This window comes from Melospiza melodia, chromosome 1 (assembly GCF_035770615.1).
Source record: "Melospiza melodia melodia isolate bMelMel2 chromosome 1, bMelMel2.pri, whole genome shotgun sequence".
In the NCBI taxonomy this organism is placed as follows: Eukaryota; Metazoa; Chordata; class Aves; order Passeriformes; family Passerellidae; genus Melospiza; species Melospiza melodia.
The window spans coordinates 43,522,705-43,532,728 of NC_086194.1; the positions used below are offsets into that span (position 1 = coordinate 43,522,705).

Here is a 10,024-nt window from a genome sequence, read left to right on the forward strand (position 1 = left end):
ATAATGTCAATCAGGTCTGTTAATGCAAACATCTCCCTGGTCAGGGTAAGGAACAAACCTTTTGTTGGGTATATAATGACAAATATCCATACAGTTTTCTGCAGTCCCTGATAAAAGTACCTGAGCTAACTGCACAGCAGTGCAATTGTTTTACCAAAGAGTACTGCCCACATTTAAAATTCGCAGTTAGCGCTTTACTTCAGTCAAGAGCCACCACACTCCTTCCTATGGTAAATAACTTCTGAAGTAAGACAGTGCTTCACATTAAGCCCTCATAGTTCCTCAGTGTCTGAAGGGAGCCAGAGCAGATACCCCCAGCAGGTATCTTAATAAACAAGAGGGAAACAGGCAATTCAGTGATACTTTAAAAAGAACCTCCTAGAAACTGCTTTGCCATCTCCAGCTGACCATACTGCTTCAGTGGGATTGTCAGCAGCCACTGTCTGTCAACAAAACTGAAGTCTCACAGAGCCACTGTGCAGTGAGTGTGTCAGAAAATCCATCCATGGATTTGTAGGAGGTATTGGCAAGATATGAATAAGAAACCCATGCTAACAGTGAAGTGCTACTCAAAAGTTTTTCCTAGATGAGAAAGAGAAAGTGGTATCTCTTACTACATCTTTTAGATGACAACAGTGGATTGGATGCCACACAGCCTGAGAGGCTGCCAACCCCAGAGAAAATAAAGATTCAGTGATGCCTCAGTTAACATAACTTTTATCAAATATCACACACTGGTTTTGGGTCTGAGTTTGTTCTAACTTGGTGCTGCATTACCAGTTGCCTTATCATGTGGGAAGACTGCAGCACAGAACAAACACAGTTGCTCTTTAACATTACATATTCATGCCAGCTATGTAGCTTGATAATTTGATAATAATTGATAATACTGTAGATGTGTTTCTTACGTTGCAAAAAAGGAAAATGCAGCGCATGACAAATCAAAAAACTGATCTCTTCTGACTGGTGCATGACATTGGTTGAGTATGGCAAGATAAGACAGTTCTGGAGCATTTCTTCTCTCTTTGCTTATCCTTATAGGACTGTGACTGTCCTTTCAAGCTCCTTGTTGTTTTCCTGTGTGTTATGTTCACATAGATGTGATATTTTGCATGTTTGTTCTCCTTGTTATGCCATAAAATTGATCCAACCCAGTTCTCCAGGTTTTGTTCCCTTTGTAATCGGAAACTTACTGAGAAAGGAATACTGGGATGACCACACTGCTTGTCCAAGGTGTTTTGTAACAACAGCTGAACATCCCAGGCTAGTGAGACCTTGAACGCCCCAAAACTGGCTGGTGTTTGCCAGGGTGTTGGGGGCCAAAATGAAGAGCTGAACTTTTCTTCCTAAAGGCAGAAGCAACCTTGTGTGAATTATATCTGCTCAGGTAGTTTGCAGAGAGGACAGCCGGGTCTGATTCAGTATGAGCTCTGTACTTCCACCCACTCTTTATCCCATCAAGAGCTGAGCAGACTCCCAGGTGAAAAAGCATTCCCTGGCTCCTGCAAGCAGAGAGAGAAGGCTGCTGAGGAAGGGGAGTGCGCTGCCATGGAACAGTATGACTGTAGCTGACACAGTAGCACCTCCTGGTGTTTCATGGCAGGGAACAGGGAGATTTAATGGGAGATACAGCAGTAAACTTTATATATATACACACAGGTACATGCTTGTTTAGAGAGAGAGAAGTTAAGGAAAGCATATTGGGTTTCATGTCAGTGATGCACATATTTATTGCTAAGATCTGCATAAATTTGTCTCATAAAATGAAGATCAGCTTTCTGTGAAGCCTGTTTTATCTTGTCCTGTCATCTGTTTTAATATATTCACTGACCTTCTTTCCTGTAATAAATGTATTAATTCCCTTGTCTCCAGTCACCTTCTCTTAAACTGACAGATTTTTCAATTTAAAGAATTGCATTTCAGGGACAGCATGTTGGCAGCAGAAAAAAAGATATCTTTACAGCAGTAAGATAGAATATTTAACAATGTGGATGTATGTAGGAGAACAGGTGGTGAGAAAAAGAGTTTGGCTACACAGAGAGGTTTATTCCTGAAAATAGATGAAGATTATCAACAAGGTATAGGATACCCACCAGTAGATGTTTTACACATTCCCATGCACAACATAGTAACACAAAAAGTGAACTATTTACTGCTGTTTTGTTGTTCTTGCTGGTGCAATGAGGACTTGACAGAGAACATTTAAAGAGCTGAGCAGTGTGGATGACCAATTGTCAGGGCAAAACTGTTGAGTTCATGCTTCCCCTTCACACTACCTCCAAACTGTGTGGCTAAAAAGACCCAGGTCTTAGAAGAATCTCATTGTGAACACACACTCCGTGTCCTGTACAACGACACATACTGGAAGACATATCCATTAGATTTGTGTTCACATGTATGTGTAGACTTGTATGCATGTATAGATATATTTAACTGATTGTTTTGTTGTGAGCTGAAAAGATAAGAGACATAGATTTTTGGTGTTGCTCTGAGGTCTGAATGTTAGATTTTTTTAGCCATAAAATCTTGTTCAATGGGACCTTTTACACTCAAAGATTTTCACACTGCTTTCTGGCAGATCGCACCCTCTAGGGGGCAGTTTGTACCACAAGTGAACATATTGAAACATAATGTTGGACCCTCTGAGATGAAATTATTTCTAGAAGTATTTAGTTAAAGAACTGAACACATTTATCTCTTCCATGAGAGAGAGAAAACCCAGAAAAATTATGTGGAATAATAGGAACAAGCCCAAACTAGTGAACACAGAAAGCAATCTTGTGATTGCTAAGGGTTTCAGAGTCAATGAATGAAAAGAGAATAAAATTAAGTAGAGTGCTGTTATAAAGCTAAAATTGCATGCCTCTGACTTCCTTGCAGAGGTACAACAATGAATAATAATGCATCTAGGATCACAGAATAAAATTCAACATGAGAAATTAATAATCAAGATAGAGAAGAAAAAAACCATGTGGTTTAGCTGAGGTTTTAATGAGGGCAAGATGATTGGGACAGGGGGAAGAATTAACCACGTCACACTATTAGCTGTTATTACAAGGAAAAATGCAAGCAATTCTGTAGCTGAGGTAGCCATCACCTTACAGCAGCTGTTTATCACAATGGTTATGACATTTCATGTAGGCAATGCTGCCTCTCTCTCTCATGTTTGTTTCTATGGTCTGTTCTATGTTTGCATGTAACACCTGGTCTTGTGACAAAGTGACAAAGCACAGTCAGTCATTTAGGTTCCCTTCACAAATGGAATTTGTGTGGTACATTCCCAGTTGGTAGCAAAACTCATAGAGACATTTTCAAGATTAATCCCTTTGAGGGCACTGGGCAGCTGGAGAACAGACATGTTTTGAAGTTTGGGAATGTGCAGGTGTCGAGTAGTTTAGTATTTGCAAGTTCATATGGCCACCTGTGGGCTGATGACATTTTACGTGTATGGAAAATCTATCTTACCAATTCTTCTGGCTTTAAATCTACTATATTGAATTTTGTTCCATGATTCTGACAGAAAAGAAGATCACAAAGCATGTATGTTTATAGTCTCCTGTTTCCTTTTTTTTTTCAGACTGCAATATAGATCTTTCTATAGCAATTGATATTTCAAGAAACGTGCAGCCAGCAGCCACAATGCTTCTGAAACAGAGACTGCAAGCATTCCTCCCCAGACTTCTCCTCCAGATGAAGTCACTGCCAAATACCAGCTGTGATGCTCCAGTCGAAATTGGGTTCAAGTTCCAAGTATTGGCACAGAACAAACAATTAATCTTTGACTCTGGTTTTGATGACTATAATGAAGAGATCATCCAGAAGTTCTTAGGTGCACAGACCACTGTGGACACCTACATGAATGCAGACTTTTTGCAGGCACTTGAGGAGAACTTCTTTAACGTGACTTCTGCTAAAGTTAAGGTAACTTAATGGTATGAACATATATCTTGGAAAAATTAGGCAGTGTAATATTTACAGACTCTGATGCTGAGTACTCCAGGAAGACAAAAAGAAGTTCAGGAATAGATGATGCTAATAAACAGAATCACAGAAAGGTAGAGATTAGAAGGAATCCCTGGAAGTCACCTTCTTCAATCCCTCTGCTGAAGTAAGGTCAACTAAAGCAGGCTGTCCAGGGCCATATCCTGATGGCTTTTGTGTATCTCCAAGAATGGAGACTCCTCAATGTCTCCAGACAGCCAATGCTAGTGCTCAGTCGCCCTTGTCTTTTCTTAAGTTTATACAGAACCTCTCATTATTTTGTTGACCTGATATAACCTGATATATTAATTCCAGTTCCCTAGGCACTCCTGTAGTGAGATGGTACCCAGAACTTTTAGCTTAATACATGTGATGAGTATTCCTACAGATAACCTTCTTATATCTACCGTGGAATTATTGTACTTTGGGGAGTGGAAAGTAGTTTTCTTTCAGGAACTCTTATACCTAAAAGGAAACTACTTTCTTATTCCTGATTCTGTATCTTTCTCCAGAATAGTGACAGATCGAAACAGAAGTCACAGAAAAAGGTCATCTGAGAAATTTGCTTACAGAAATTTATTCATGTCATTAACTTGTCAAATAATTTCAAAACACAAAGCTGAGTTCTACTTACAGATAACTGATAATCAGGAAATTCTGCCTAGATGCAGAATTTATCCATCTTGAAGTGAAGTGAAGGGAGAAGCATAAAGCTTCATCTAATCTCTCCTGAAATGAATGGGGATTCTTTCAACTTGAGTTCAAGCAATTCAGATCTCATTGGAGTGTTTCAGGGTCAATGCCTTTACAGTTTATTCTTGATAAGGCACTGACTGTGTAAAGCACTGAGTATGTCCTGTAGTTGCTGCTTGAATATCAGCACTTACTAAGGTCTCCATGAAGGGAGACCTTCCTACTAAAGAAGGACTGGTTAGCTCTTGCTACATACATAAGGGGTTTCCTCTTCCAACTTTATTTTTGCTTTTATGAAATGCCAATTTTAATCTGGCATGGAGTGAGGAAGCCATATTACAAACTCCTCTGCTTTCAGATGAAAGTTGGCATTCTATTTTTTACAGCATTTGCATAGGTGTGTTTGATTTACCAATTTAAGTTGCACCAATATAGTGCACATTTAATGAGTTTTTTTCCAAAGATTTCTTAAAATGTCTGAACAGGGAACATGACCACATAAGGTTTTGCTTGTTTTGAGTCTCAAAGAAAGAACTTGTTTGACATAAAAGTAAAAGCAGTGCCTTTTTTCCTCCTAATTGCCAGTTCTGGAGATCAGCATCAAGAAAGGCTTCTTTCTGCTTAGGCATTATTATTATTATAAATAAATATGCTGCATATCTCAGCACTTTACCAGTGGATTAATATTCTTCTCTGACACTGTTTATGTACGAATTGAAAGTACAAGACTTTAGAATGTACATGAAATCACAATTTAATCTTCCTAGGATCCTGAGCAATAACATGCTTGTTCTGTAAAGATTATTAGTTCTAAAACTCACCAGGGACCATGATTATCTGTTGGTTGAATTTCTTCTTTTCTTTGTTATATGTTTGCTTAGCAGCAAAAAAGTTGGACCTAATTCCAGCATTTTCAACAACGGATATGTTCCAACAAGAGCTTGATATAAACAAATGCTTCGTAAACATAATAACATATCTTTACATATATTTACATATAACACCCACAGTAACACCCCACATTCCCTGTTCCCCATGTTTTTAAAATGTAAAGAACATAGAAAAAACAGCCAAATCCAGGCCTACAGCGTTGTCTCTAACAATCTGTGATGAGTTTACCCATCTATGGTCCAGCTCTCCACTGTATCACACAGTGTTTGAGCAAGCATAGAATTTGTACCAATGCCTCCATATTGTATTTTTGGTAACTTACCAGTTAATTCCAGCTTAAATTCTTGTCTCCTAACTGCTTTAGTACAGAAGTGGGATGTTGGGTGTGGCAGTCACTTCATTTGCTTTTGTCACATGTGGAAAAATTTACCTTAACCAAAGTGACAGGTTTTGCACTGATCGAAGCTGTGCCTTGCATAGGGAATGTAAAATAGGGGTGGGAGGGAAAAAGCTCTAATTGTCTTTGTGTACTTGCTGGTCAGAGAGTTTCGGAGGAGTTTAAGTCATTGCCATTGGTGATAGGACACAATTTACTTGTGAAGCTTCTTTCTGGGCAAACTAATCCACTCTGTGAGTGGGACCTGAGAAGTCCTCTGTTGGTTTGAAGAGAAAATAGGAGGAGAGAAATGGGAAGAGACTGGCAGCTTGAAGGGGAACTAAGAAACTGTACTTTTCCTCCATACTGGATGAAACTTAACTGTAACACTTTGGCCTGAAAAGATGGAAAGGTATCCAATACAAATCCAAATTATTAGCATCCAGAAGTGAGCTAAACCTTATGTTATGAGAAACAAACATAGGGCAGAGAACAGAGAAGGGTGATGACCTGCCTATGTGGAAGGACAAAAGGACATAAATATCTGCCTGGGGGGAGGATTAGACCCAGAGAGGATGCACTTCCTGGTGTGGCTCAGTTGACAGCCAACAGGAGCTGCTCTTGCAGAAATGGGAGAATTTGCTCTTCATTCTTCTCCACATTCATGTATAAGAGAACTCTTCAGACACCAGAGAAAGTTTTTCAGTGGGTAAGTTAAAAAAGAATTTGTCTTCTACTTCACATGCTAAGCTGATAGATATAACGGCTATGCTATATTCAGCAAGAAAAATCCCTCAAATGGAAGTGCTATCAGGGAAGAGAGGCTTTTGTGTTCTGTTCTCATTGTTCCTCACTACCATTTTTCAGCACACATTTCAGGTCTACCACAGTGTAGTGCAATTTGACCATCTCATAGCCATTTCTCAGTGTGAGCTGTAATTCTTACAAAGACTGAACTTTCCATTTCTTTGCAATTGACTTTCATTACACCCTTTCCTGCCAGGTTCTGTTAGTATTTTCAGATGGGCTGGATGATTCACTGGAAGACCTGAAGAAAGCAGCAGACTCACTTCGCTTTAAAGGTATGACAGTACCACTTTGATGTTCCTGCCTCCTACTATCGCAGGCCTGGATGTACAGCTCCTCCATTGCAACTTTTCCACTTAACCCTGCCTTTCCATGCTCATGGGGAATTGCTCAGGAGTCCCTGGGAGAGTAATTGCTTCTCCATGTGAAGCAGTGTACATGTTGACTTGTCACTATATGGCAGATGATGCCAGACATGCCTAGGGGTGGAGAGGTTCTATTTTCTGGAGTCCAGCTCCAGCAGCTGGAGCAATTCAGGATGGACCCTTCTCACTGATGAGAACAACACCAGAGGTTAGATACAACTCTGACTTCACTAGGAAAAAGCAGGTTTGAACTCGTGTTTGGGCACCGAGTAACATTCTGGTGTGACAGCTGGGGAGAAAAGTCAATTGGAAAATTACTGCTGTGGATTTTTCTCTTTCACATTTTTCTCAATAGCTTGATTTCTTTTAACATATTGTATTGAAGACATAAAATGTAAGTCTTTCAGGGGATTGCTGTTATTCAAGTTTATATTGTTGGTTAAATTGTATGTTTCAGATATTCACTAATTTAAATTTGTTCTTATGTTGAAGGTCTTGATGCACTTCTGTTAGTTGGCTTGGACAATACACAGAACTTGACTGAATTTTGGGAAATAGAGTTTGGCAGAGGGTTTGGATACAATGAACCTCTGAGTGTTGGGTTTGCAGATATTGCAAACATTTTGCAGAGAAACCTTGTAAGTCCTTCTGTGATATAAATAAAAGGCAGGGGGAAATCAGTCTTTGTTTATGATTAGTATATGTAAATGGAATGTTTCTTGTAATTTTTCAGGATACTGTTGCAGAGAGAAAATGCTGTAAGGTTATTTGTAAGTGTCTTGGAGAAAATGGTGATCATGGTATCCGGGGAAATCCTGGAAGGAAGGTAGGAGGTCTAAGATAGAAATCACACAAGAACTTCTTCATTTTTCAAAGTGTTTCTGGCTTTTTGTAGTATTTCAGAGCATGCATATGTGTTTCCATACCTTTTAATGTTAGGACAGATGAAGGAGAAACATGAAATGTGATCCTTTCTCTGCTGCATTCTCCTGTGCAAAAAATTTTTGTAATGAAAATGATTTGTACATATAAAAATCATTAAGCACTCTACTGCCCCAATTCAGCAGAAAATGGAGAGGGATTAAAAAAAAATAAGCCTGATTAATCAAGAGGCTTATTATCTATTGGGAATGAGAAACTTCCAACTGACAAGCTGAGAGTAGAAAATGATAATTTTTCACTCAATATGTGCCTTATCCTTTTGTGACTGGTTATTCCAAATGTCCTCTTCTGTAAGCCTGTTTTGATCCAGAAGGATTACTTCTTTTACGATTTAAAATTGGATTTTTAAGCCTTTTTGAATGTTACAGATACCACTACTTCTACAGCATACTAGTTGAATTAATTATTAAAGTTTTTAATACATGTAGTCTCCATTTGACTACTATTAATTCTGTTATTTCTACTTATTCCAGCAGCATGTGAGATAATTGATATCTGCAGTTCACACTCTTCAGTTATGTGGTTGCAGTTAAATGAAGTTTTGGTTATCTCTTAAGAAAAGTATAGTCTTCCAATACTTCATAAACCAATTTATTGTTTGTTTCCATTGCTCTTGTTGTTTTTCTTATACCTTTCTGTTTTACTAAAAGACTAGATTAAGGTGCTTAGACAGTTCAGAATGTAAACATAGTTGTTTTGCAACTAGAAATTCCCTGTGTTCCAGTTTCTCTCTGTGCAAATTTTGCCTTAAGGGTAATGATATTTGCATGACTTCCAATATAAAGTTGAAACATTCCTATGTGTTTGCAAGGCATTGCAATAACTTTGTCCTAACAAGTTTCCAGCTCCACATATTTTTCATTTCACCTTAGAATTTCATTACTGTAATGCTTTCTTTTCCAAATCACTAGAAAGATGTTTAATTTGACCAGGTATCCCAATGAGCTTTGTTAAGCCACCACAGAATTTCCTGAAATAACAGCTGAAACTGTGTATTAACCATTGTTCTTTTCTTGGGTTTATATTTGGGGTTTTTTTTCCAGCCATGTCAGATACACAGGACAGTACAGAGTGTCTGTGTAAATGCAGAGAGCCTGCCCTCCTTAGCATAACCAGATCTAATTTTCAGGGAATGTTTTCTATCTCTATGTGCAGGACAATCTGATAGAGATGAACTCAGTGTGCTTGGAGTACAGTGTTACTTTTAAATTCTTCTTTTTCAGGGAAGTACAGGTTACAGAGGATCTCCTGGCCATCCTGGTGAGGAAGGTGGGATTGTAAGTAAACATTTGTCTTCCTGCTATGATGATGTTAGTTGGTGCCTGAGCCTGTCTGCACTTATTCACTGAATACCCATCAATGTTAACCCAAAATGTGTTAGAGGAACAGGTAAATAGACAGATCTGTTTCTCTGTGCCTCTGCACTTCACCATATATAGTTACACAGTTAAAAAAGCCACTCACCAAAAGTGGGTTAGTTATTCAGTTAAAAAAACCAACCCACCTTCAAGTACAGACACTTGAGTTAGAGATTGGTAATGCAGTATAAACATGGCATGACAGTGAGAGCAAAGAACCAGATGCAACTCAAATTAGTAATTGATATTCTCTTATGGCCTGAATTAAATTTTCCAGAGGACTTGCATTTGTGTTCTTAGTGCAGTGAATGGTGCAGTTCTGTCTTGCTTTAGTCTTGTGTGATAAATTAACCAGTAATCATCATTGTATGGATGAGATTGAACATTTTCCTTTGTTTCCTAGGGGGAGAGAGGCCCAGCTGGTTTCAGTGGCACTCAAGGAGACAGGGGATGTCCAGGTGTCAGAGGCCATAAGGCAAGTGTGTAACTTTGAAACATTTCCTAATTTGTTTCCCATAAACCTGTTTTCTGTAGTGGGAACAAATCCCTGTGGTGTCTCTCTGAAGCATGGATGAACATCAAGATCCAGCTGTAGGAATGGTAGACAGTGT

At 38.8% G+C, this 10,024-nt stretch overlaps 1 long non-coding RNA gene across 1 annotated transcript; it reads left to right on the plus strand.

Moving 5' to 3' along the window:
• The first annotated feature begins 7,846 nt into the window (after window positions 1–7,846).
• Window positions 7,847–9,889, plus strand: LOC134429665 (uncharacterized). The gene is made up of 3 exons (XR_010030632.1): window positions 7,847–7,939; window positions 9,279–9,332; window positions 9,817–9,889. It is a non-coding gene; the product is annotated as an uncharacterized LOC134429665 (long non-coding RNA).
• Window positions 9,890–10,024: the final 135 nt, after the last annotated feature.